Genomic DNA, 6,305 nt, shown 5'->3' with positions numbered 1-6,305 from the left:
AACCTCTGGTATACTCTGGATGTGAAGAGAGCTCTAAAATTTTATAGTGAACATAGTAGGTGATTCAGAACAATGCGCTATTCATGGAGTACTTTCTGGAACCTAAGAAAAGTGCTTATGCATATGTCTGAATAACCTATTTTAATTGGTGCCTCTCAAATACCAAGCAGGTAATTTCATTTTCTTTGGACCTGGCTGCTGAACTGATCATTGTGAGAGCAGGTCTTTCCTGTGGGGGAAGAATACCAGAGTGATGGGTGCCATTTGAACTGGATCTGAGAGCCATGAAGAATGTGGAGCCATCAGCCTCACTTCTGCTGTCTTTTTCTGGTGAATAGTACTGGAGAGCACTATGAATGGTAATAAAACCCACAATAATGCTTTTGACAATGGGGGAAGCGCAAAACTGCAGCAATCCTTTATTCATTGCTATATCTGGAAGGAAAATTTCAGTACCTTTGTCTGGTCCCAAATGTAAACAGGTCAACTGATGGGTATACAGGGCCCCAAGTCTCCCCTAAAAGAGCTTGGGCTCCACTCTCCCAGGTCTATTCTTTACCAGCTTGACCTATTTTTCATGTTTAGCTCCCCTTTTGTGTAGATTCCTGTCTCCCCAAGAAGAATGGAGATTGGGCTCCTGTAGAAGGAGCAAGGATTTGGTACCTCTCTCTTGCTCATTGTTATAAGCCCCTGCTGAAAGCATTGTAAGATATCATAAGGATGCCTGTTGATCAGGATCGGAGCTGGGGTTGTTAGGGCATAATTGATCGCTCTGAGCTCAAGCCACTTGATATGGTGTTGGAGCTCAGTCAGGGAACATGAACAGACTGAGCTTCTGAAATGGCCACTGATTGTCACCACCAACCCTGACATTCTGTGTCCATCTGAGTACCTACCTTCTTCTAGCCACAGAGAGAGCGAGCATGTTCTCTTTATGCTCCTTTGAGCACTAGGACTATGGAGGACACAGACTGTGCGCTAAGGAAAATGAAAAACTTCTTGAGAGGAAGTACATAGAACTTCACCCACAGCAGTACATCAGTCCAGGAAGCCATCAGAGTCTTCAAGATGTAACTGGAGAATTGATGACATTTGTGGTATCTTGGGCACCAGCTCCAGCTAGAGAAAACAAAAAACAAAAGCCACTTTGAAAGTTGGCATCTAGGACTTCCCCAGATGTAATAAACTGTGTGGAGTCATATGACTCTTAGTAGTATTGACAAATCCATGTTGTTCCAGAACATGTGTAATAAGTGCTTTGTGAGTCTTCTCCAGGAAAGGTGCTCTGATGAACAGGTAATTTTATAATGGGAAGCTGGAAAGAGTTCATGTATAGAGGAAAACCAAAAAGATAAGTAGCACTTTGGTTAAACACTTTTAAAGAAGTAGGTAAACCAAAAAGTAAAAAGCAGGATACTGAGGAGGTTGTCTTTTGCACATGAAGTGGACAGATCTCTCTTGAGAAAGTTATAAAGTAGTATGTAGATAAAAATTCTCTGACTGGGAAATGGGTGGTCTCCCTCCTGAAATTTTAGCTTTTGGAGGGAGAACTTCAGATTGAGTACTGCTTTGTTGTTGGAATGCTTGGATTAGAGTCCTAAACCTTAAGAGTCCCTGGGAACTCATTTGCTCCAAGCTGAAACCCAGTGATATATTGCTAATTACATATGGTGGTGTTTCAATTGGTTGGAGGAAGTAGATGGTGTCAGTAACATTGGATTTGAAGTTGCATTCATTTCTAAATAGTAATCCAAGTTGGATGTGTTTAAGACCCATGTGCCTGACATAATATGAACCCAAAACATTAACATTTCCTGCAGCATGCCCCTTTTGTGGGGGAAATCACATATGACTGGGTCAGCGTATGGTCATGCTTGCTTGAAAGGGCAAGAAAATGCTTTGCATCTCTCTCTCTTTTTTTAAAAAAAAAGGTACATTTGATTTTCTTGGTGGTTTGATAACCCTTCTGTAAGTCTTGGCTGATCGAAAGGTATGCCAGGACCCACAGCAGGGTCTATTTTCTTTTAATTATGAAGGTAAACAAGGTTTTTAGATTCCCCCCCGCAGAAGTTTCCATGGGATTTTTATCCATAGGGTCACAGAGCATTCACCCCAGTGTACTACACAGTGACCAGCACCTGCTCTCCACAGCTTTAGCCAGAGCTGGTGTTACGACACTGAATGAAAACTCATTGCTCTTGCTGTCAACCTCAGATCAGCCAGAGAAGCACATATTATGAAAGGATTTTTAAACTAGAAGGGGACACGAACATGCCAGCACAGCTATAGAGGAAAATGTGGAGGCAGCAGATGCCTGAAAGGCTACTGAGCTAGCTGGCTGGCTTTATTTGTTATTGCCACATCTTTGGCGAGAAGGTGGCATCCATGTTTGGGAATGTAACCAGATCAAATTTACTTGTGCGTGGTATCATCTCTTTATCACATTTTCCAAGGTTACCAGACATTCCTATTTACCCTCCCTCATAATACAAAAGCAATGGGACATTCAATAGATAAATATTGTATAAGTAAAATACAAGCAGTCCCCTTAGGCCTTTGTTCTAGCTGTTCTCTCCCCTCACTGTTCACAAAAGTCAACTATCTGACTGAAAAGGCAGAATGGAGTCTGTGGGTATTGCTGAGAGTTGAGATTTGCACAATTAATGAGGATCCTTCCCCAATAGAATTCAGGAGGGATTCTATATTGTGCCAACCTCTACAAACATATGTCTTTATGAGTAGCCACCTCTGTTCTTCAAGTAATAGTGGTATTCAGAAAAGCCAACTTTGAGTAAATCTACCATCTCTTTCCCTATAAATCCTAAGTATAACTGGTAAAAAAGAAAGAGCAAATTACAATATAACCAAAATCTTGTGGGGAGAGCCCTTATCTCCAAGTAGCTTGTCCCCATGTCCATCACTTTAAGTCTCCTCTGAAACCAAGTTACTCTCTCAGTTCTCTGGCTGTTTAAATTTTGGCACGTTAAGTATTTATAACCCAAGTCAGTTCTCATGGAAATTTTTGTACTGGTCAGCAAGGGGATAAAATGCCTGCAGCCCCAGAAGTACAGTATCCCCACAAGCAACTATCAGGCTTCAGCCCCCCAAACCAGAGAAACCAAGTAAGCATTAGCTCCTCCATGCATGAGCCACTGTGCTGAATGCCTAATTTGCCAGTGCTTTGCTACCCCCCCCCCAAACCAGAGGTCCACACCAAGATGTGCAGAGTCTAGGTTTTCCCAAATTTACCTCTTTTCAGATCCCATGCAGAAAGCTCACAACGGTCTCAGGTGACTTTGCAGCTCAATGATTTTCACAGCAGCAAGTAATTTAGGAAGCTAATATTAGCTAGGTATAAGAGTTCAGCTCAAAGAAAAAATATACTGATGTTCAGGGCTATGGTGTAGTTAACTTGCAGCAAGCGTTGGGTATTACATGAGAATGGACTTCCCATTATCACAGGCAGGTGTTATACAGGATGTCTGAAACGGAGTAGAGTGTGCAGGGGAATCTAGAACAGGGCACTCACTTCCAAATGCAAGACATTTCACTGTGGGTCAGAGTTTAGGGGGCTTGATTAACTGGTGCAAAATACATAATGGCCATACTAGGTCAGACCAATGGTCCATTAGTTCAGTATCCTGTCTTTAGAGGTAATGAACAGAAAAGGGTAATCATCAAGTGATATATCCCGTCATCCAGTCCCAGTATCTGACAGTCATAGGCTTAGAGAGACCCAAAGCAGGAGGTTGCATACCTAACCATCTTGTTCTAATAGCCACTGGTAGGCCTATCCTCCATGAATTTATCTAATTCTTTTTTGAACGCAGGTACAGTTTTGGCTCTCACAGCATCCCCTGGAACCAAGTTCCACAGGTTGATTACACACTGTGTGAAGTAGTACTTCCTTTTGTTTTAAAACCTACTGCCTATTAATTGCACTGGGTGAGCTCTGGTTCTTGTTATGTGAAAGGGTAAATAAGACCTCCATACTCGCTTTTACACAGCATTCATGATTTCGTGGACTTCTATCAGGTCCCCCCCACCTCCTTAGTCATCTCTTTTCCAAGCTGGACGGTCCTAGTCTTTTTATTCTCTCCTTGTATGGAAGCTGTTTCATATCCTTATTTTTGTTGCCCTTCTCTGTAACTTTTCCATTTGAGAGGGGGAGACCAGAAGTGTACACAGTATTCAGTGTGTGGGTGTACCATGGATTTATATAGGATTATGATATTTTCTGTCTTACCATCCCTTTCCTAATGGTTCCTAACATTGTTAGCTTTTTTGACTGCCACTGCACGTAGAGGAGAAGTTTTCAGAGAACTATGTACAATGACCCCAAGATCCTTCTTGAGAGGTAACTGCTAATTTAGACCCCCATCATTTTGTCTGTGTAGTTGGGATTATGTTTTCCCATGTGCATTACTTTGCATTTATCAACACTGAATTTCATCACTGTGTTGTCCAGTCACCCAGTTTTCTGAGATCCCTTTGTAACATTCCACTATCTGCTTTGGACTTATTTGGAGTAATTTTAGATCTGCAAGTTGCGCCACCTCACTGTTTACCCCCTTTTCCAGCTCATTTGTGAATGTTTAGCCTCACTGGTGTCAGTAAAGATTTCTGGGGGACTCCACTATTTACCCCTTTCCATTCTGAAAATGGACCATTTATTCCGACCTTTTGTTTCCTGTCTTTTAACCAACCAGTTATGGTCCATGACAGGACCTTCCATCTTAACCCATGACTGCTTAATTAGTTAAGAGCCTTTGGTGAAGGCCTATGTCAAAGGCTTTCTGAAAGTCCAAGTATGCTATATTCACTAGATCACCCTTGTCCATGTTTGTTGACCCTCTCAAACATACAATTTGTGGATTCTTCTCATTGTGAATACAAAGCTTTTACAAAATGGTATTATCTCAGCTGGACCCTACTCACAGGGCTCAGTCCAGCTGCTCCAAAAAATCCTGACATCAACCCTTCTAAAATGCTTGACAAGACGGCTGTGTGTACATAGTGATATTGTTTACGATGGAGAAATCTCCATTTCCACTAAGAGAAACTCTAGCAGAAACTCAAGATCCTAGGAAGCAGCTTGGGATAAGTTTCCCAAGTTTCAGTCGTGCAAGCAGTTTCACAAAGTTATCACAAGAATATTTTGTAACCAAACCACAGAGGTTACCACCAGCACCTGTTATGATGAACTGAGACAACATTCCTTACATGTAAGGTCTCTAAGTTTAAGTGCTTTGTCACTAAACCAATAAAAACCAATCCAACTGTGCATCTACTCCCTCATTTTAAGGATCTTTAGTGTGAATCTTATCTTAAAAGATAAGAAAGTTGTTTATAGACCTTTCCCCATGAAAAGATGGTTTAGATCTACACTCTGAATACTAAATTATTAAGGTTGAAAATATGGGGAAACCTACAACAGATCACTAGGTTATTCAGAGTTCAGTCATCTGTGGAGGCAGATCAGAGCTTGCCTCTGAGGCCCACTATTCAGTGATTCCTGATTTTGAAAGGAGACCTCAGCACAACTTGCAGTATGAAGTCGTGCCTTTTAAACTCCACTAAATTAATCACAGACTTCACCCTAGCTGGCTATTGGCAGCTGAAACTACTCCACAGCTGAATGGCTAATGTGATCACTGGGCTCCAGAAAAGTAATTCTGAGAGGAATATTGGTTTAGTGGACTAAATACAGGGTAGATCAAGGCTTAGTACATTCTAATTCCAGCTCTAACAACTCTGATCACAAGCCACTTAAACCTTTTTTGTTCCCTCCTCTAAACTGGAGATTATGGAAGGAAGTATTACTATTTAATGCCAAGAATCACTGGAACACAGACAAACCCCCGGTGGGTGAGGGCTTAGCATCTCCTAGCTTGTTTACAGAAAAAATGTAAACAAAAACAAGCCCCAGAACAAGCATCTGGGTTTCCCTTCTACAACGGAAAGTTTAGATCCCTTTATATAAAAGGACTGAGTTAAGTTTCAGATTCTCCCCCCTTCCACCCCCATCCCCACACAATCTCATCAACTCTCTAGTGCAGATGCTCTACAGGATAATGTGAACACAATGGACATGAATTGTTCAAAGAAAAAAATGGGGGACAGTCCACGAAAAATGTTTTGGAGGTTCACTCAAGAGGTAGGGTCTGCTTTGAGCAGAACACTCCAGAAGAGAAAAAAAAAGTGATACCATTCCACTGTGAGCCATATAAATTATCTCCCAATTCAAAAATCTAGAGAAAGTGTTCATATAACACCATAGCCTGTAGAAAGCTTATATTTTTTAT

The sequence above is a fragment of the Natator depressus genome, chromosome 3 (genome assembly GCF_965152275.1).
Source record: "Natator depressus isolate rNatDep1 chromosome 3, rNatDep2.hap1, whole genome shotgun sequence".
Taxonomy (NCBI): domain Eukaryota; kingdom Metazoa; phylum Chordata; order Testudines; family Cheloniidae; genus Natator; species Natator depressus.
Note: the sequence above shows the minus strand (reverse complement) of the source record.